Source organism: Oncorhynchus clarkii, chromosome 27 (assembly GCF_045791955.1).
Source record: "Oncorhynchus clarkii lewisi isolate Uvic-CL-2024 chromosome 27, UVic_Ocla_1.0, whole genome shotgun sequence".
Taxonomy (NCBI): domain Eukaryota; kingdom Metazoa; phylum Chordata; class Actinopteri; order Salmoniformes; family Salmonidae; genus Oncorhynchus; species Oncorhynchus clarkii.
The window spans coordinates 42,108,386-42,129,932 of record NC_092173.1 but is presented as its reverse complement, the minus strand read 5'-3'; the positions used below and the strand labels follow the sequence as shown (position 1 = coordinate 42,129,932).

The 21,547-nt window shown below is 51.3% G+C and overlaps 1 protein-coding gene across 1 annotated transcript in view; it reads left to right on the top strand.

Moving 5' to 3' along the window:
- Nucleotides 1-21,547, top strand: part of LOC139386206 (small G protein signaling modulator 2) — a 225,032-nt gene that overhangs the window by 103,612 nt on the left and 99,873 nt on the right. The gene's annotated exons all lie outside the window — the stretch shown is intronic.

The window sequence follows — 21,547 nt, the reverse complement described above, 5'->3', positions numbered from 1 at the left end:
ACAGTGAAGAGACAGTGTAGCATGGTAAAACCACACAGTGTAGCGTGGTAAAACCACACAGTGTAGCGTGGTAAAACCACACAGTGAAGAGACAGTGTAGCATGGTAAAACCACACAGTGAAGAGACAGTGTAGCACGGTAAAACCACACAGTGTAGCATGGTAAAACCACACAGTGAAGAGACAGTGTAGCATGGTAAAACCACACAGTGTAGCATGGTAAAACCACACAGTGTAGAGACAGTGTAGCATGGTAAAACCACACAGTGAAGAGACAGTGTAGCATGGTAAAACCACACAGTGTAGCATGGTAAAACCACACAGTGTAGAGACAGTGTAGCATGGTAAAACCACACAGTGTAGCATGGTAAAACCACACAGTGAAGAGACAGTGTAGCATGGTAAAACCACACAGTGAAGAGACAGTGTAGCATGGTAAAACCACACAGTGTAGCATGGTAAAACCACACAGTGTAGAGACAGTGTAGCATGGTAAAACCACACAGTGTAGCATGGTAAAACCACACAGTGAAGAGACAGTGTAGCATGGTAAAACCACACAGTGAAGAGACAGTGTAGCATGGTAAAACCACACAGTGAAGAGACAGTGTAGCATGGTAAAACCACACAGTGTAGCATGGTAAAACCACACAGTGTAGAGACAGTGTAGCATGATAAAACCACACCGTGTAGCATGGTAAAACCACACAGTGAAGAGACAGTGTAGCATGGTAAAACCACACAGTGAAGAGACAGTGTAGCATGGTAAAACCACACAGTGAAGAGACAGTGTAGCATGATAAAACCACACAGTGTAGAGACAGTGTAGCATGGTAAAACCACACAGTGAAGAGACAGTGTAGCATGGTAAAACCACACAGTGAAGAGACAGTGTAGCATGGTAAAACCACACAGTGAAGAGACAGTGTAGCATGGTAAAACCACACAGTGAAGAGACAGTGTAGCATGGTAAAACCACACAGTGTAGCATGGTAAAACCACACAGTGAAGAGACAGTGTAGCGTGGTAAAACCACACAGTGAAGAGACAGTGTAGCATGGTAAAACCACACAGTGAAGAGACAGTGTAGTGTGGTAAAACCACACAGTGAAGAGACAGTGTAGCATGGTAAAACCACACAGTGAAGAGACAGTGTAGCGTGGTAAAACCACACAGTGTAGCATGGTAAAACCACACAGTGTAGCATGGTAAAACCACACAGTGAAGAGACAGTGTAGCATGGTAAAACCACACAGTGTAGCATGGTAAAACCACACAGTGAAGAGACAGTGTAGCATGGTAAAACCACACAGTGAAGAGACAGTGTAGCATGGTAAAACCACACAGTGTAGCATGGTAAAACCACACAGTGAAGAGACAGTGTAGCGTGGTAAAACCACACAGTGAAGAGACAGTGTAGCATGGTAAAACCACACAGTGAAGAGACAGTGTAGCGTGGTAAAACCACACAGTGAAGAGACAGTGTAGCGTGGTAAAACCACACAGTGAAGAGACAGTGTAGCATGGTAAAACCACACAGTGAAGAGACAGTGTAGCGTGGTAAAACCACACAGTGAAGAGACAGTGTAGCATGGTAAAACCACACAGTGTAGAGACAGTGTAGCATGGTAAAACCACACAGTGAAGAGACAGTGTAGCATGGTAAAACCACACAGTGAAGAGACAGTGTAGCGTGGTAAAACCACACAGTGAAGAGACAGTGTAGCATGGTAAAACCACACAGTGTAGCATGGTAAAACCACACAGTGTAGCGTGGTAAAACCACACAGGGTGGTCACCCATAAAATTATTAAATTAATCCAAAAGTTATACAAACATGTCCAAACCCCTTGTCTCTACCATATATGGTTAAAAAGTTACTAAAGATTTACTCAATGAGAATTTAGCAGGATTTAGAATGAATGGAATGACATCACAGCATGATCAAAATGTGGTGACTGCTCCATAGAACCCTGTGACTGCTCCATAGACCCCTGTGACTGCTCCATACAACCCTGTGACACTGCTCAATAGAACCCTGTGACATTGCTCCATAGAACCATGTGACACTGCTCCATAGAACCCTGTGACACTGCTCCATAGAACCCTGTTACACTGCTCCATAGAACCCAGTGACTGCTCCATAGAACCCTGTGACACTGCTCCATAGAACCCTGTGACACTGCTCCATAGAACCCTGTGACACTGCTCCATAGAACCCTGTGACTGCTCCATACAACCCTGTGACACTGCTCAATAGAACCCTGTGACATTGCTCCATAGAACCATGTGACACTGCTCCATAGAACCCTGTGACACTGCTCCATAGAACCCTGTTACACTGCTCCATAGAACCCAGTGACTGCTCCATAGAACCCTGTGACACTGCTCCATAGAACCCTGTGACACTGCTCCATAGAACCCTGTGACACTGCTCCATAGAACCCTGTGACTGCTCCATAGACCCCTGTGACACTGCTCCATAGAACCCTGTGACACTGCTCCATAGAACCCTGTGACACTGCTCCATAGAACCCTGTGACACTGCTCCATAGAACCCTGTGACACTGCTCCATAGAACCCTGTGACACTGCTCCATAGAACCCTGTGACTGCTCCATAGAACCCTGTGACACTGCTCCATAGAACCCTGTGACACTGCTCCATAGAACCCTGTGATACTGCTCCATAGAACCCTGTGATGCTGTTCCGAGGCAGAACTGAGCTAACTTCGAATGTCAACTGACAAGTTAACTAGTGGCTGCAGTTTTCGTGAGTGAAAACATGCCTTTTTCTAAATGAAATCCACTGAATACAAAACTAAATGGGGACTAAATATATATTTATTTACAAAGATAACAGACTGAATTTCAATATCCACCCTCTGTGGAGACAACCTGTTCCTGTTTTCATTGTGTATTTCTGAGTCTTTCCCTTTAAATCGCCATAGAAACGGCCCCTCTCAATGTAGATTGATTGCGGTTACAGACAATGAAAGCCAAGGATCTGGAGGTGGAATTGACAAAAGTTTCAAGTTGATTTTGATTGGTCCAACCAGCTGTAAATGACTTCAAATGGTACCACCTCCCAACACCAAATATGGAAAAGATACAACTGAGAGTGGTGCAGTCTTAACTCTCAACGGTCACAGCAAATGAACGTTCTTTATTTCATCAACACTGTCAAGTACAGGTATATTAACGTTATAATATTATAGAGAATAATCTAATGATTCATTCTAGGTCATTTATAATGACATGGGGCAAAGAAAACTATGTTTTGACATTCATTTCGTTGCACCCTCTTGAATTGCCCTGTTTTTCTCTACATTGTACAGCAGTGAGTGAACGCCCTATACACAGCGAAGAAGACTAACTAAATCAGTATTGGGGAGTCTCTTCCTACACCTGTCCAAGTGTGTGTTTACCCAAGCCCAGCGTCTATTTGTGTTGTACACACACACACACTTCGATAAGCTGCTACACATGGCCACTGAGCACTCTGGGACTGAGAGGGAAGCTGGGCTTAATGGAGGAAGAGATGGGGGGAGGGGGTTGGGGCAGAGAACACACACACACACACACACTCTTCCTCTTGTCTTGTCGCAGTCATGCAGCTGTGAATGTAGAAACAGAATATGTAGATTATATTGTAGATTTTTGTAGAGTGATGTGGTTCTACTAGTGTGCCTGTGGTGACAGGGGCTGTGTCCCAAATGAAATGTTGTTTAGTGGTATATAGCTGTATCGCCCCCTGAGCACCCCCTCCAATAACACCTCACATTCAATCTCCCCCCGAACCTCACCTCACCTCCCCCACCTCTCCTCCCACATCTCACCCACCACACCTCTCCTCACCTCCCCCACCTCTCCTCTCCTCACCTCCCCCACCTCTCCTCACCTCCCCCACCTCTCCTCACCTCTCCTCACCTCCCCCACCTCTCCGCACCTCTCCTCACCTCCCCCACCGCACCTCTCCTACCCTCCCCAATCGCATCTCTCCTCACCTCCCCCACCTCTCCTCTCCTCACCCCCCCTCTCCTCTCCTCACCTCCACCACCGCATCTCTCCTCTCCTCACCTCACCTCTCCTCACCTCCACCACCTCTCTTCACCTCTCCTCACCTCCACCACCTCTCCTCACCTCACCTCCACCACCTCTCCTCACCTCTCCTCACCTCCACCACCTCTCTTCACCTCTCCTCACCTCCACCACCTCTCCTCACCTCACCTCCCCCACCTCTCCTCACCTCTCCTCACCTCTCCTCACCTCCACCACCTCTCCTCACCTCTCCTCACCTCCACCACCTCTCCTCACCTCCACCACCTCTCCTCTCCTCACCTCCCCCACCACTCCTCTCCTCACCTCCCCCACCTCTCCTCTCCTCACCTCCCCCACCGCACCTCTCCTCACCTCCCCCACCTCTCCTCTCCTCACCTCCACCACCTCTCCTCACCTCCCCCACCGCACCTCTCCTCACCTCCCCCACCTCTCCTCACCTCCCCCACCGCACCTCTCCTCACCTCCCCCACCGCACCTCTCCTCCCCCACCTCCCCCACCGCACCTCTCCTCACCTCCCCCACCTCTCCTCTCCTCACCTTCCCCACCTCTCCTCTCCTCACCTCCCCCACCGCACCTCTCCTCACCTCCCCCACCTCTCCTCACCTCCCCCACCGCACCTCTCCTCACCTCCCCAACCGCATCTCTCCCACCCTCCCCAACCGCACCTCTCCTCACCTCCCCCACCGCACCTCTCCTCCCCCACCTCCCCCGCCGCATCCCTCCTCACCTCCCCCACCTCTCCTCACCTCCCCCACCTCTCCTCTCCTCACCTCCCCAACCTCTCCTCTCCTCACCTCTCCCACCGCACCTCTCCTACCCTCCCCAACCGCATCTCTCCTACCTTCCCCACCTCACCTCTCCTTCCTTACAGCACCTCTCCTCCCCCATCTCACCTCTCCTCCCCTACAGCACCTCTCCTCCCCTATAGCATCTCTCATCCCCCACCTCTCCTCCCCACCTCACCTCATCTCCCCCACAGCACCTCTCCGCCCTCACAGCAGCTCTCCTCCCCCACAGCACCCCTCCTCTCCACCTCACCTCTCCTCCCCCACCTCTCCTCCCCACCTCACCTCATCTCCCCCACAGCACCTCTCCTCCCCCACCTCTCCTTCCCACCTCACCTCGTCTCCCCCACAGCACCTGTCCTTCCCACCTCACCTCGTCTCCCCCACAGCACCTCTCCTCCCCCACCTCTCCTTCCCACCTCACCTCGTCTCCCCCACAGCACCTCTCCTCCCCCACCTCTCCTTCCCACCTCACCTCGTCTCCCCCACAGCACCTCTCATCCCCCACCTCTCCTTCCCACCTCACCTCGTCTCCCCCACAGCACCTCTCCTTCCCACCTTACCTCGTCTCCCCCACAGCACCTCTTCTCCCCCACCTCTCCTTCCCACCTCACCTCGTCTCCCCCACAGCAGCTCTCCTCCCCCACAGCAGCTCTCCTCCCCCACAGCACCTCTCCTCCCCCACAGCACCTCTCCTCCCTCACAGCACCTCTCCTCCACCCACCTCACCTCTCCTTCCTCCCCGCCCTCTCCTTCCTTTCTCCTTCCCCTCCACACTTCTCTTCCACTCTCCTTCCCTTTATTAAAAATTATTTAACCTTTATTTAACTAGGCAAGTCAGTTAAGAACAAATTCTTATTTACAATGACGGCCTACCCTAGCCGCCCTATGGGACTCCCAATCACGGCCAGATGTGATACAATCTGGATTCGAACCAGGGACTGTAGTGACTCCTCTTGCACCATCCTCTCCTGTCCTTCCCCACTTCTCCTCCCCCATCTTCCCCTCTCATCCCCCCTCAGCTCTCCTTCCCCCTCACCCATCCTCAGGACTCCATTGCTCGGTTACTCCCGTTGCCATGGCGACATCATCATTGTACCGTGACCATCATCGCTGGCGAGAGAAAGAGAAAAAGGGAGAGGAGGAGAGAGATAAGAATGTGAGAAGAACAGACAGATGAGAGAGGTGAGAGTGTGTGAGATAGCAGAGAGAGAGAGAAGAGAAAAGAGAAAGATTTTTATTTTATTGAGAAAAAAATCTTTATTTGGCCCAAATACTTACATCATTAAAACAAACTTTATTTCATTTTAACAGACTGGAAAGTTAAAATCAAGCCCCCCCCATCCACCACACATAGAACCCCCCCTGACGCCCCATTCCCCAACAAAGTCCCCCAGACAGTTCACCAGCCCCCCCATAGACAGTTCACCAGCCCCTCCATAGACAATTCACCAGACCCCCCCCCATAGACAGTTCACCAGCCCCCCCATAGACAATTCACCAGCCCCCCCCCATAGACAGTTCACCAGCCCCCCCCCCCGCCCCCCCATAGACATGCTCTAGTTTCAGACAGTTCACCAGCCCCACCCCCCCCCATAGACATGCTCTAGTTTCAGACAGTTCACCAGCCCCCCCCCCCCCCCCCCCCATAGACATGCTCTAGTTTCAGACAGTTCACCAGCCCCCCCATAGACAGTTCACCAGCCCCCCCATAGACAGTTCACCAGTCCCCCCCCCCCCCCCATAGACATGCTCTAGTTTCAGACAGTTCACCAGCCCCCCCCCCCCCCCATAGACATGCTCTAGTTTCAGACAGTTCACCAGCCCCCCCCCATAGACAGTTCACCACCCCCCCATAGACAGTTCACCAGCCCCCCCCCCCCCCCACAGACAGTTCACCAGCCCCCCCCCCCCCATAGACATGCTCTAGTTTCAGACAGTTCACCAGCCCCCCCCCATAGACAGTTCACCAGCCCCCCCCCCCCCATAGACAGTTCATCAGCCCCCCCATAGACAGTTCACCAACCCCCCCCATAAACAGTTCACCAGTCCCCCCCATAAACAGTTCACCAGCCCCCCCCACAGACAGTTCACCAGCCCCCCCATAGACAGTTCACCAGCCCCCCCCATAGACAGTTCACCAGCCCCCCCATAGACAATTCACCAGCCCCCCCCATAGACAGTTCACCAGCCCCCCCTCCCCCATAGACATGCTCTAGTTTCAGACAGTTCACCAGCCCCACCCCCCCCCCCCCCCATAGACATGCTCTAGTTTCAGACAGTTCACCAGCCCCCCCCCCCCCCCCCCCATAGAAATGCTCTAGTTTTAGACAGTTCACCAGCCCCCCCCCCCCCCCCCCATAGACATGCTCTAGTTTCAGACAGTTCACCAGCCCCCCCCCCCCCCCCATAGACATGCTCTAGTTTCAGACAGTTCACCAGCCCCCCCATAGACAGTTCACCAGTCCCCCCCCCCCCCCCCCCCATAGACATGCTCTAGTTTCAGACAGTTCACCAGCCCCCCCCCCCCCCCCCCATAGACATGCTCTAGTTTCAGACAGTTCACCAGCCCCCCCCCATAGACAGTTCACCACCCCCCCATAGACAGTTCACCAGCCCCCCCCCCCCCCCACAGACAGTTCACCAGCCCCCCCCATAGACATGCTCTAGTTTCAGACAGTTCACCAGCCCCCCCCCCCCCCATAGACAGTTCACCAGCCCCCCCATAGACAGTTCACCAGCCCCCCCCCCCCATAGACATGCTCTAGTTTTAGACAGTTCACCAGCCCCCCCCCCCATAAACAGTTCACCAGCCCCCCCCACAGACAGTTCACCAGCCCCCCCATAGACAGTTCACCAGCCCCCCCCCCATAGACATGCTCTAGTTTTAGACAGTTCACCAGCCCCCCCCCCCCCCCCCCCCCCATAGACATGCTCTAGTTTCAGACAGTTCACCAGCCCCCCCCATAGACATGCTCTAGTTTCAGACAGTTCACCAGCCCCCCCCCCCCCCATAGACAGTTCACCAGCCCCCCCATAGACAGTTCACCAGCCCCCCCCCCCCCCATAGACATGCTCTAGTTTTAGACAGTTCACCAGCCCCCCCCCCATAAACAGTTCACCAGCCCCCCCCACAGACAGTTCACCAGCCCCCCCATAGACAGTTCACCAGCCCCCCCCCCATAGACATGCTCTAGTTTTAGACAGTTCACCAGCCCCCCCCCCATAGACATGCTCTAGTTTCAGACAGTTCACCAGCCCCCCCCATAGACATGCTCTAGTTTCAGACAGTTCACCAGCCCCCCCCCCCCCCATAGACAGTTCACCAGCCCCCCCATAGACAGTTCACCAGCCCCCCCCCCCATAGACATGCTCTAGTTTTAGACAGTTCACCAGCCCCCCCCCCATAAACAGTTCACCAGCCCCCCCCACAGACAGTTCACCAGCCCCCCCATAGACAGTTCACCAGCCCCCCCCCCCCCCCCCCCCCCCCCATAGACATGCTCTAGTTTTAGACAGTTCACCAGCCCCCCCCCCCCCCCATAGACATGCTCTAGTTTCAGACAGTTCACCAGTCACCCCCCATAGACAGTTCACCAGCCCCCCATAGACAGTTCACCAGTCCCCCCCATAAACAGTTCACCAGCCCCCCCATAGATATGCTCCAGTTTTAGACAGTTCACCCCCCCCCCCCCCCATAAGCATGCTCCAGTTTTAGACAGTTCACCAGCCCCCCCATAGACAGTTCACCAGTCCATAGACAGTTCACCAGCCCCCCCCCCCCCCCCCATAGACATGCTCTAGTTTCAGACAGTTCACCAGCCCCCCCCCCCTTAGACAGTTCACCAGTCACCCCCCATAGACAGTTCACCAGCCCCCCATAGACAGTTCACCAGTCCCCCCCATAGACAGTTCACCAGCCCCCCCATAGACAGTTCACCAGCCCCCCCATAGACAATTCACCAGCCCCCCCCATAGACAGTTCACCAGCCCCCCCATAGACATGCTCTAGTTTCAGACAGTTCACCCTCCCCCCCCACAGACAGTTCACCAGTCCCCCCCATAGATATGCTCCAGTTTTAGACAGTTCACCCCCTAACCCCCACACACACAAGTCTGGTTCATCCTTGGGAGCAATTTCCAAACGCCTGAAGGTACCACATTCATCTGTACAAAGAATAGTACACAAGTATAAACACCATCTGTCTCCTAGAGATGAACGTACTTTTGTGCGAAAAGTGCAAATCAATTCCAGAACAACAGCAAAGGACATTGTGAAGATGCTGGAGGAAACAGGTACAAAAGTATCTATATCCACAGTAAAACGAGTCCTATGTTGACATAACCTGAAAGGCAGCTCAGCAAGGAAGAAGCCACTGCTCAAAAACCGCCATAAAAAAGCCAGACTACGGTTTGCAACTGCACATGGGGACAAAGATTGTACTTTTTGGAGAAATGTCCTTTGGTCTGAGGAAACAAAAATAGAATGTTGTATGTTTAGAGGAAAAAGGGGGAGGCTTACAAGCCGAAGAACACCATCCCAACCTTGAAGCACGGGGGTGGCAGCATCATGTTGTGGGGGTGCTTTGCTGCAGGAGGGACTGGTGCACTTCACAAAATAGATGGCATCATGAAGTAGGGAAATTATGTGGATATATTGAAGCAACATCTCAAGACATCAGTCAGGAAGTTAAAGCTTTGTCGCAAATGGGTCTTCCAAATGGACAATGACCCCAAGCATACTTCCAAAGTTGTGGCAAAATGGCTTAAGGACAACAAAGTCAAGGTATTGGAGTGGCCATCACAAAGCCCTGACCTCAATCCCATAGAAAATGTGTGGGAGGAACTGAAAAGTTGTGTACGAGCAAGGAGGCCTACAAACCTGACTCAGTTACACCAGCTCTGTCAGGAGGAATGGGCCAAAATTCACCCAACTTATTGTGGGAAGCTTGTGGAAGGCTACCAGAAACGTTTGACCCAAGTTAAACAATTCAAAGGCAATGCTACCAAATATTTATTGAGTGTATGTAAACTTATGACCCCTTGGGAATGTGATGAAAGAAATAAAAGCTGAAATAAATCATCCTCTCTACTTTTATTCTGACATTTCACATTCTTAAAATAAAGTGCTGATCCTAACTAACCTAAGACAGGGAATTTTTTACTAGGATTAAATGTCAGGAATTGTGAAAAACAGAGTTTAAATGTATTTGGCTATGGTGTATGTACACTTCCGATTTCAACTGTACACACTCCAGTTTTAGCCAGCCCCAGCAACACAGCTCTGGGGTCCCTACATCCCACCCCCAGCATCCCATGTTTTCTGGTCTTCCATATTGACATGTTTACCTGCCCCACCAGGCAGTCCCTACTCCTATTGGCTACAGTATACTGAGGCCTTCCAACATATAGGTTCACAGACAACCCCAACCCTAGACCTGTGCACCATCCGCCAGAACAGAAAACACCCTGACCAACCTGGCACAAGAAAAACATGCTGCTCTGTCTCCTCCTTCCCACAGAACAGACACCCCCCTCCCACAGACACCCCATCAGACACCCCCCTCCCACAGACACCCCCTCAGACACCAGACACCCCCTCCCCCAGACACCCCCCTCCCACAGACACCCCCTCAGACACCCCCCTCCCCCAGACACCCCCCTCCCCCAGACACCCCCCTGATGGATCAAGGTGTTCGTAGCGATAGCCCCGTGAATAATCCTTCACTGTAGACCACTAACACACTTCTCTATGGGAGGCTAATACAGCCAACGTCCCCTCAGAGAAGAGGCCGGTCACAACCCCCCCCCCCCCCCCCCCCCTGTAGACACTTCTCTATGGGAGGCTAATACAGGGAGCGCCAACGTCCTCTCAGGGAAGAGGCCATTCACAACCCCCCCCCCCCCCCCCCCCCCCCCCGTAGACACTTCTCTATGAGAGGCTAATACAGGGAGCGCCAACATCCTCTCAGGGAAGAGGCCGGTCACAAACCCCCCCCGGCCCCGGCCACCCCGTTGCCCTCATTCCACGCAGCTGGTCCTTCTGAGTCACCTTCACAGCCACTGCACGCAGAGCCTTGTTGCTGGCTGTGCACAAGGCCCCCATTCCACCATCACCCTCCTGGTATTCTCCTGCAGCGGCAGTAATGGTGAAAGGAGGTAGGTCTGTGTCATTCGTGGTTAGACGGTCCAGTCATTCGTGGTTAGACGGTCCAGTCATTCGTGGTTAGACGGTCCAGTCATTCGTGGTTAGACGGTCCAGTCATTTGTGGTTAGATGGTCCAGTCTCTACCTGTTCCCCAGCAGCTCTCTGAATGAGCCCAGTAGTGCAGCTCAGACCCCCCTTCCACCACCTGCTGCAGCAGCCTGGTTGACTTAATGGAGGAAACAGCCGCCATGTCGCTGACAGATTTCCACACAGACTCTTCTCAGAGGTCACCACTCTGGTCTGGATGAGTGGATCGTCTTTTTCCACACAGACTCTTCTTAGAGGTCACCACTCTGGTCTGGATGAGTGGATCGTCTTTTTCCACACAGACTCTTCTCAGAGGTCACCACTCTGGTCTGGATGAGTGGATCGTCTTTTTCCACACAGACTCTTCTCAGAGGTCACCACTCTGGTCTGGATGAGTGGATCGTCTTTTTCCACACAGACTCTTCTCAGAGGTCACCACTCTGGTCTGGATGAGTGGATCGTCTTTTTCCACACAGACTCTTCTCAGAGGTCACCACTCTGGTCTGGATGAGTGGATCGTCTTTTTCCACACAGACTCTTCTCAGAGGTCACCACTCTGGTCTGGATGAGTGGATCGTCTTTTTCCACACAGACTCTTCTCAGAGGTCACCACTCTGGTCTGGATGAGTGGATCGTCTTTTTCCACACAGACTCTTCTTAGAGGTCACCACTCTGGTCTGGATGAGTGGATCGTCTTTTTCCACACAGACTCTTCTTAGAGGTCACCACTCTGGTCTGGATGAGTGGATCGTCTTTTTCCACACAGACTCTTCTCAGAGGTCACCACTCTGGTCTGGATGAGTGGATCGTCTTTTTCCACACAGACTCTTCTCAGAGGTCACCACTCTGGTCTGGATGAGTGGATCGTCTTTTTCCACACAGACTCTTCTTAGAGGTCACCACTCTGGTCTGGATGAGTGGATCGTCTTTTTCCACACAGACTCTTCTCAGAGGTCACCACTCTGGTCTGGATGAGTGGATCGTCTTTTTCCACACAGACTCTTCTCAGAGGTCACCACTCTGGTCTGGATGAGTGGATCGTCTTTTTCCACACAGACTCTTCTCAGAGGTCACCACTCTGGTCTGGATGAGTGGATCGTCTTTTTCCACACAGACTCTTCTCAGAGGTCACCACTCTGGTCTGGATGAGTGGATCGTCTTTTTCCACACAGACTCTTCTCAGAGGTCACCACTCTGGTCTGGATGAGTGGATCGTCTTTTTCCACACAGACTCTTCTCAGAGGTCACCACTCTGGTCTGGATGAGTGGATCGTCTTTTTCCACACAGACTCTTCTCAGAGGTCACCACTCTGGTCTGGATGAGTGGATCGTCTTTTTCCACACAGACTCTTCTCAGAGGTCACCACTCTGGTCTGGATGAGTGGATCGTCTTTTTCCACACAGACTCTTCTCAGAGGTCACCACTCTGGTCTGGATGAGTGGATCGTCTTTTTCCACACAGACTCTTCTCAGAGGTCACCACTCTGGTCTGGATGAGTGGATCGTCTTTTTCCACACAGACTCTTCTCAGAGGTCACCACTCTGGTCTGGATGAGTGGATCGTCTTTTTCCACACAGACTCTTCTCAGAGGTCACCACTCTGGTCTGGATGAGTGGATCGTCTTTTTCCACACAGACTCTTCTCAGAGGTCACCACTCTGGTCTGGATGAGTGGATCGTCTTTTTCCACACCAAAAGCAGAGCGCGGTAGAACGGACTAAATGGCTGACATATTGACCTGCTCCATATTCCACAGGAATGTGTGTGCCTATCATACCCAAGGTCCCCTGCTCTCCTCAGAACAGCCCAAGACGTATCTCTCCAGGACACTCCTTGTCCTTCAGAAGACTCTGTGCAGCTTGTAAACAGAAAGCTGTCACTCTGGATCCAAATGCCCACCAGCCTTTGCACCCCCCCCCCCCCCCCCCCCGTGCAAAGGGAGGTGTAACGTTGCTGCGCGCTGTCCGGTGTTGACCAGACCGAAATAAATCCATCAGTAACCTCTGTAGTTGTTTGACGAGACTCTGTGGGGGATACAACACCATCAGTCTGTGCCAGTGCATTGTAGTGGCCAAGTTGTTAGGGACTGGGAAAGGAAAGGGAAAGGGGGAGACCTAGTCAGTTGTACAACGAAATGCCTTCCACTGAAATGTGTCTTCCTCATTTCACCCAACCCCTCTGAATCAGAGAGGTGCGGGGGGCTGCCACATAATCGAAATCCACGTCTTCGGCGCCCGGGGAACAGTGGGTTAACTGCTCAGGGGCAGAAGATTTTTACCTTGCCCCCCCCATAGACATGCTCCTGAGTAGAAGTCCATAGTCATCCTCCTCATCTCTGCTGGATCCAACGTCAGAGACACTGAAGGACGCCGTAGATGGAACATCTGCTTCTGCTGCTCCGACTTCCTCTCCAGGTTGAAGAGGAACGCACTCGGAGCCTCCACGTCCGTCAGGGTGGCCACCCAACTTCCTCTCCATGTTGAAGAGGAACGCACTCGGAGCATCCACGTCCGTCCGGGTGGCCACCCAACTTCCTCTCCAGGTTAAAGAATGTCCTCGGAGCATCCATGTCTGTCAGGGTGGCCACCCGACTTCCTCTCCAGGTTGAAGAATGCACTCAGAGCATCCATGTCTTTCAGGGTGGCCACCCAACTTCCTCTCCAAGTTAAAGAACGTCTTCGGAGCATCCACATCCGTCAGAGTGGCCACCCGACTTCCTCTCCAGGTTAAAGAATGTCCTCGGAGCATCCATGTCTGTCAGGGTGGCCACCCGACTTCCTCTCCAGGTTGAAGAACGTCCTCGGAGCATCCACGTCCGTCAGGGTGGCCACCCGACTTCCTCTCCAGGTTGAAGAACGTCCTCAGAGCATCCACGTCCGTGTGGGTGGCCACCCAACTTCCTCTCCAGGTTAAAGAACATCCTCGGAGCATCCACGTCCGTCAGAGTGGCCACCCGACTTCCTCTCCAGGTTGAAGAACGTCCTCGGAGCATCCACGTCCGTCAGGGTGGCCACCCGTGCTCTAATGAGCACACCCTTCACCTGATCTTGTAAAAAAGACCCCAGCGTTGTCCACTTAGCCATCAATTCCCTCTCTGACCCTAAATCGTGCTGACCAATAAGGCTATCCTCAATGCCTCTAATATCCTTCTCCAACCTCTGAATAGTAGACCTTATCCTAGCTGTCCCATAGGCAGAGTACTGCTGACAAAACACCATTACTTGTGTTTTCCCCACCTCCCACCATTGTCTTAGGTTCTCAAACTCAGCTTTCCTCCCTTTCCACCTCTCCCAAAAGACACCACATCCCTCACAAAATGAAAATAATTTAACACTAAAGTGCCAGTAAGACCTCGGACAACTTACAACTGCCAAGCTACAGTATACTGTTACCATATGGTCTGAAAAACCACTAGGGCAGATCTGGGAGCCCAGAATCCTGTTCCAGATCCAGAATCCTGTTCCAGTTCCAGAACCCTGTTATAGCTCCAGAACCCTGTTCCAGTTCCAGAACCCTGTATTAGCTCCAGAACCCTGTTCCAGTTCCAGAACCCTGTTATAGCTCCAGAACCATGTTCCAGTTCCAGAACCCTGTTCCAGTTCCAGAAAGAACCCTGTTATAGCTCCAGAACCCTGTTCCAGCTCCTGGATCCTGTTATAGCTCCAGAACCATGTTATAGCTCCAGAACCCTGTTATAGCTCCAGAACCCTGTTCCAGCTCCTGAATCCTGTTATAGCTCCAGAACCATGTTATAGCTCCAGAACCCTGTTATAGCTCCAGAACCCTGTTCCAGTTCCAGTCTCTGTTATAGCTCCAGAACCCTGTATAGCTCCAGAACCCTGTTATAGCTCCAGAACCATGTTCCAGTTCCGGAACCCTGTTATAGCTCCAGAACCCTGTTCCAGCTCCTGAATCCTGTTATAGCTCCAGAACCATGTTATAGCTCCAGAACCCTGTTATAGCTCCAGAACCCTGTTCCAGTTCCAGAACCCTGTTATAGCTCCAGAACCATGTTCCAGTTCCAGAACCCTGTTCCAGTTCCAGAAAGAACCCTGTTATAGCTCCAGAATCCTGTTATAGCTCCAGAACCCTGTTCCAGTTCCAGAACCCTGTTATAGCTCCAGAACCCTGTATAGCTCCAGAACCCTGTTATAGCTCCAGAACCGTGGTCCAGTTCCAGAACCCTGTTATAGCTCCAGAACCCTGTTCCAGCTCCTGAATCCTGTTATAGCTCCAGAACCATGTTATAGCTCCAGAACCCTGTTATAGCTCCAGAACCCTGTTCCAGTTCCAGAACCCTGTTATAGTTCCAGAACCCTGTTATAGCTCCAGAACCATGTTCCAGTTCCAGAACCCTGTTCCAGTTCCAGAAAGAACCCTGTTATAGCTCCAGAACCATGTTATAGCTCCAGAACCCTGTTATAGCTCCAGAACCCTGTTCCAGTTCCAGAACCCTGTTATAGCTCCAGAACCCTGTATAGCTCCAGAACCCTGTTATAGCTCCAGAACCATGTTCCAGTTCCAGAACCCTGTTATAGCTCCAGAACCCTGTTCCAGCTCCTGAATCCTGTTATAGCTCCAGAACCATGTTATAGCTCCAGAACCCTGTTATAGCTCCAGAACCATGTTCCAGTTCCAGAACCCTGTTCCAGTTCCAGAAAGAACCCTGTTATAGCTCCTGAATCCTGTTATAGCTCCAGAACCATGTTATAGCTCCAGAATCCTGTTATAGCTCCAGAACCCTGTTCCAGTTCCAGAACCCTGTTATAGCTCCAGAACCCTGTATAGCTCCAGAACCCTGTTATAGCTCCAGAACCCTGTATAGCTCCAGAACCCTGTTATAGCTCCAGAACCCTGTATAGCTCCAGAACCCTGTTATAGCTCCAGAACCATGGTCCAGTTCCAGAACCCTGTTATAGCTCCAGAACCCTGTTCCAGCTCCTGAATCCTGTTATTGCTCCAGAACCATGTTATAGCTCCAGAACCCTGTTATAGCTCCAGAACCCTGTTCCAATTCCAGAACCCTGTTATAGCTCCAGAACCCTGTATAGCTCCAGAACCGTGGTCCAGTTCCAGAACCCTGTTATAGCTCCAGAACCCTGTTCCAGCTCCTGAATCCTGTTATAGTTCCAGAACCATGTTATAGCTCCAGAACCCTGTTATAGCTCCAGAACCCTGTTCCAGTTCCAGAACCCTGTTATAGTTCCAGAACCCTGTTATAGCTCCAGAACCATGTTCCAGTTCCAGAACCCTGTTCCAGTTCCAGAAAGAACCCTGTTATAGCTCCAGAACCATGTTATAGCTCCAGAACCCTGTTATAGCTCCAGAACCCTGTTCCAGTTCCAGAACCCTGTTATAGCTCCAGAACCCTGTATAGCTCCAGAACCCTGTTATAGCTCCAGAACCATGTTCCAGTTCCAGAACCCTGTTATAGCTCCAGAACCCTGTTCCAGCTCCTGAATCCTGTTATAGCTCCAGAACCATGTTATAGCTCCAGAACCCTGTTATAGCTCCAGAACCATGTTCCAGTTCCAGAACCCTGTTCCAGTTCCAGAAAGAACCCTGTTATAGCTCCTGAATCCTGTTATAGCTCCAGAACCATGTTATAGCTCCAGAATCCTGTTATAGCTCCAGAACCCTGTTCCAGTTCCAGAACCCTGTTATAGCTCCAGAACCCTGTATAGCTCCAGAACCCTGTTATAGCTCCAGAACCATGGTCCAGTTCCAGAACCCTGTTATAGCTCCAGAACCCTGTTCCAGCTCCTGAATCCTGTTATTGCTCCAGAACCATGTTATAGCTCCAGAACCCTGTTATAGCTCCAGAACCCTGTTCCAATTCCAGAACCCTGTTATAGCTCCAGAACCCTGTATAGCTCCAGAACCCTGTTATAGCTCCAGAACCATGTTCTAGTTCCAGAACCCTGTTCCAGCTCCAGAACCCTGTTATAGCTCCAGAACCCTGTTCCAGTTCCAGAACCCTGTTATAGCTCCAGAACCCTGTTCCAATTCCAGAACCCTGTTATAGCTCCAGAACCCTGTTCCAGTTCCAGAACCCTGTTATAGCTCCAGAACCCTGTTATAGCTCCAGAACCCTGTTCCAGTTCCAGAACCCTGTTATAGCTCCAGAACCCTGTTCCAGCTCCAGAACCCTGTTCCAGCTCCAGAACCCTGTTATAGTGCACGCAAGCACGACAGACTTCCGGCGCCGACAGAGATGGCCGCCTCGCTTCGCGTTCCTAGGAAACTATGCAGTTTTTTGTTTTTTTACGTGTTATTTCTTACATTAGTACCCCAGGTCATCTTAGGTTTCATTACATACAGTCGAGAAGAACTACTGAATATAAGATCAGCATCAACTCACCATCAGTACGACCAAGAATATGTTTTTCGCGACGCGGATCCTGTGTTCTGCCTTACAAACAGGACAAAGGAGTGGATCCTATGCAGCGACCCAAAAAAACGACTCCGAAAGAGAGGGAAACGAGGCGGTCTACTGGTCAGACTCCGGAGACGGGCACAGCGCGCACCACTCCCTAGCATTCTTCTTGCCAATGTCCAGTCTCTTGACAACAAGGTTGATGAAATCCGAGCAAGGGTAGCATTCCAGAGGGACATCAGAGACTGTAACGTTCTTTGCTTCACGGAAACGTGGCTTACTGGAGAGACGCAATCCGAAGCGGTGCAGCCAACAGGTTTCTCCACGCATCGCGCAGACAGGAAAAAACATCTTTCTGGTAAAAAGAGGGGCGGGGGCGTATGCCTTATGACTAACGTGACATGGTGCGATGAAAGAAACATACAGGAACTCAAATCCTTCTGTTCACCTGATTTAGAATTCCTCACAATCAAATGTAGACCGCATTATCTACCAAGAGAATTCTCTTCGATCATAATCACAGCCGTATATATCCCCCCCCAAGCAGACACATCGATGGCTCTGAACGAACTTTATTTAACTCTCTGCAAACTGGAAACAATTTATCCGGAGGCTGCATTCATTGTAGCTGGGGATTTTAACAAGGCTAATCTGAAAACAAGACTCCCCAAATTTTATCAGCATATCGATTGCGCAACCAGGGGAGGAAAGACCTTGGACCATTGTTACTCTAACTTCCGCGACGCATATAAGGCCCTGCCCCGCCCCCCTTTCGGAAAAGCTGACCACGACTCCATTTTGTTGATCCCTGCCTACAGACAGAAACTAAAACAAGAGGCTCCCACGCTGAGGTCTGTCCAACGCTGGTCCGACCAAGCTGACTCCACACTCCAAGACTGCTTCCATCACGTGGACTGGGAGATGTTTCGTATTGCGTCAGATAACAACATTGACGAATACGCTGATTCGGTGTGCGAGTTCATTAAAACGTGCGTTGAAGATGTCGTTCCCATAGCAACGATTAAAACATTCCCTAACCAGAAACCGTGGATTGATGGCAGCATTCGTGTGAAACTGAAAGCGCGAACCACTGCTTTTAATCAGGGCAAGGTGTCTGGTAACATGACCGAATACAAACAGTGCAGCTATTCCCTCCGCAAGGCTATCAAACAAGCTAAGCGCCAGTACAGAGACAAAGTAGAATCTCAATTCAACGGCTCAGACACAAGAGGCATGTGGCAGGGTCTACAGTCAATCACGGACTACAGGAAGAAACCCAGCCCAGTCACGGACCAGGATGTCTTGCTCCCAGGCAGACTAAATAACTTTTTTGCCCGCTTTGAGGACAATACAGTGCCACTGACACGGCCTGCAACGAAAACATGCGGTCTCTCCTTCACTGCAGCCGAGGTGAGTAAGACATTTAAACGTGTTAACCCTCGCAAGGCTGCAGGCCCAGATGGCATCCCCAGCCGCGCCCTCAGAGCATGCGCAGACCAGCTGGCCGGTGTGTTTACGGACATATTCAATCAATCCCTATACCAGTCTGCTGTTCCCACATGCTTCAAGAGGGCCACCATTGTTCCTGTTCCCAAGAAAGCTAAGGTAACTGAGCTAAATGACTACCGCCCCGTAGCACTCACATCCGTCATCATGAAGTGCTTTGAGAGACTAGTCAAGGACCATATCACCTCCACCCTACCTGACACCCTAGACCCACTCCAATTTGCTTACCGCCCAAATAGGTCCACAGACGATGCAATCTCAACCACACTGCACACTGCCCTAACCCATCTGGACAAGAGGAATACCTATGTGAGAATGCTGTTCATCGACTACAGCTCGGCATTCAACACCATAGTACCCTCCAAGCTCGTCATCAAGCTCGAGACCCTGGGTCTCGACCCCGCCCTGTGCAACTGGGTACTGGACTTCCTGACGGGCCGCCCCCAGGTGGTGAGGGTAGGCAACAACATCTCCTCCCCGCTGATCCTCAACACTGGGGCCCCACAAGGTTGCGTTCTGAGCCCTCTCCTGTACTCCCTGTTCACCCACGACTGCGTGGCCACGCACGCCTCCAACTCAATCATCAAGTTTGCGGACGACACAACAGTGGTAGGCTTGATTACCAACAACGATGAGACGGCCTACAGGGAGGAGGTGAGGGCCCTCGGAGTGTGGTGTCAGGAAAACAACCTCACACTCAACGTCAACAAAACTAAGGAGATGATTGTGGACTTCAGGAAACAGCAGAGGGAACACCCCCCTATCCACATCGATGGAACAGTAGTGGAGAGGGTAGCAAGTTTTAAGTTCCTCGGCATACACATCACAGACAAACTGAATTGGTCCACTCACACAGACAGCATCGTGAAGAAGGCGCAGCAGCGCCTCTTCAACCTCAGGAGGCTGAAGAAATTCGGCTTGTCACCAAAAGCACTCACAAACTTCTACAGATGCACAATCGAGAGCATCCTGGCGGGCTGTATCACCGCCTGGTATGGCAACTGCACCGCCCTCAACCGTAAGGCTCTCCAGAGGGTAGTGAGGTCTGCACAACGCATCACCGGGGGCAAACTACCTGCCCTCCAGGACACCTACACCACCCGATGTCACAGGAAGGCCATAAAGATCATCAAGGACATCAACCACCCGAGCCACTGCCTGTTCACCCCGCTATCATCCAGAAGGCGAGGTCAGTACAGGTGCATCAAAGCTGGGACCGAGAGACTGAAAAACAGCTTCTATCTCAAGGCCATCAGACTGTTAAACAGCCACCACTAACACTGAGTGGCTGCTGCCAACACACTGACACTGACTCAACTCCAGCCACTTTAATAATGGGAATTGATGGGAAATGATGTAAATATATCACTAGCCACTTTAAACAATGCTACCTTATATAAATGTTACTTACCCTACATTATTCATCTCATACGCATACGTATATACTGTACTCTATATCATCGACGGTATCCTTATGTAATACATGTATCACTAGCCACTTTATACTATACTATGCCACTTTGTTTACATACTCATCTCATTTGTACATACTGTACCCGATACCATCTACTGTATCTTGCCTATGCTGCTCTGTACCATCACTCATTCATATATCCTTATGTACATATTCTTTATCCCCTTACACTGTGTACAAGACAGTAGTTTGGAATTGTTAGTTAGATTACTTGTTATTACTGCATTGTCGGAACTAGAAGCACAAGCATTTCGCTACACTCGCATTAACATCTGCTAACCATGTGTATGTGACAAATAAAATTTGATTTGATTTGATTTAGCTCCAGAACCCTATTCCAGCTCCAGAATCCTGTTCCAGCTCCTGAATCCTGTTCCAGCTCCTGAATCATGTTCACTCATACACTACAGCCCTCCTATTCCCGTCTCTTACTGAACTCATACACTACAGCCCTCCTATTCCTGTCTCTTACTGAACTCATACACTTACAGCCCTCCTATTCCTGTCTCTTCCCCAGTTATTGCAGCCCACTCTTGAAGCCTCCATTAAAAGGAATGAAAAGGAAAAGCAAGAAACCCAACAGAGGGAACAGACAAGGGAAAGATATCCCCCTGTGATGCATGATCAGACCCATCAGGATCAGACCCATCAGGATCAGACCCATCAGGATCAGACCCATTTGGATCAGACCCATCACGATCAGACCCATCAGGATCAGACCCATTTGGATCAGACCCATCACGGTCAGACCCATCAGGATCAGACCCATCAGGATCAGACCCATCAGGATCAGACCCATTTGGATCAGACCCATCACGATCAGACCCATCAGGATCAGACCCATTTGGATCAGACCCATCACGGTCAGACCCATCAGGATCAGACCCATCTGGATCAGGCCCATTAGGATCAGACCCATCAGGATCAGACCCATCTGGATCAGGCCCATCAGGATCAGACCCATCAGAATCAGACCCATCAGGATCAGACCCATTTGGATCAGACCCATCAGGATCAGACCCATCAGGATCAGACCCATCTGGATCAGGCCCATCAGGATCAGACCCATCAGGATCAGACCCATCAGGATCAGACCCATTTGGATCAGACC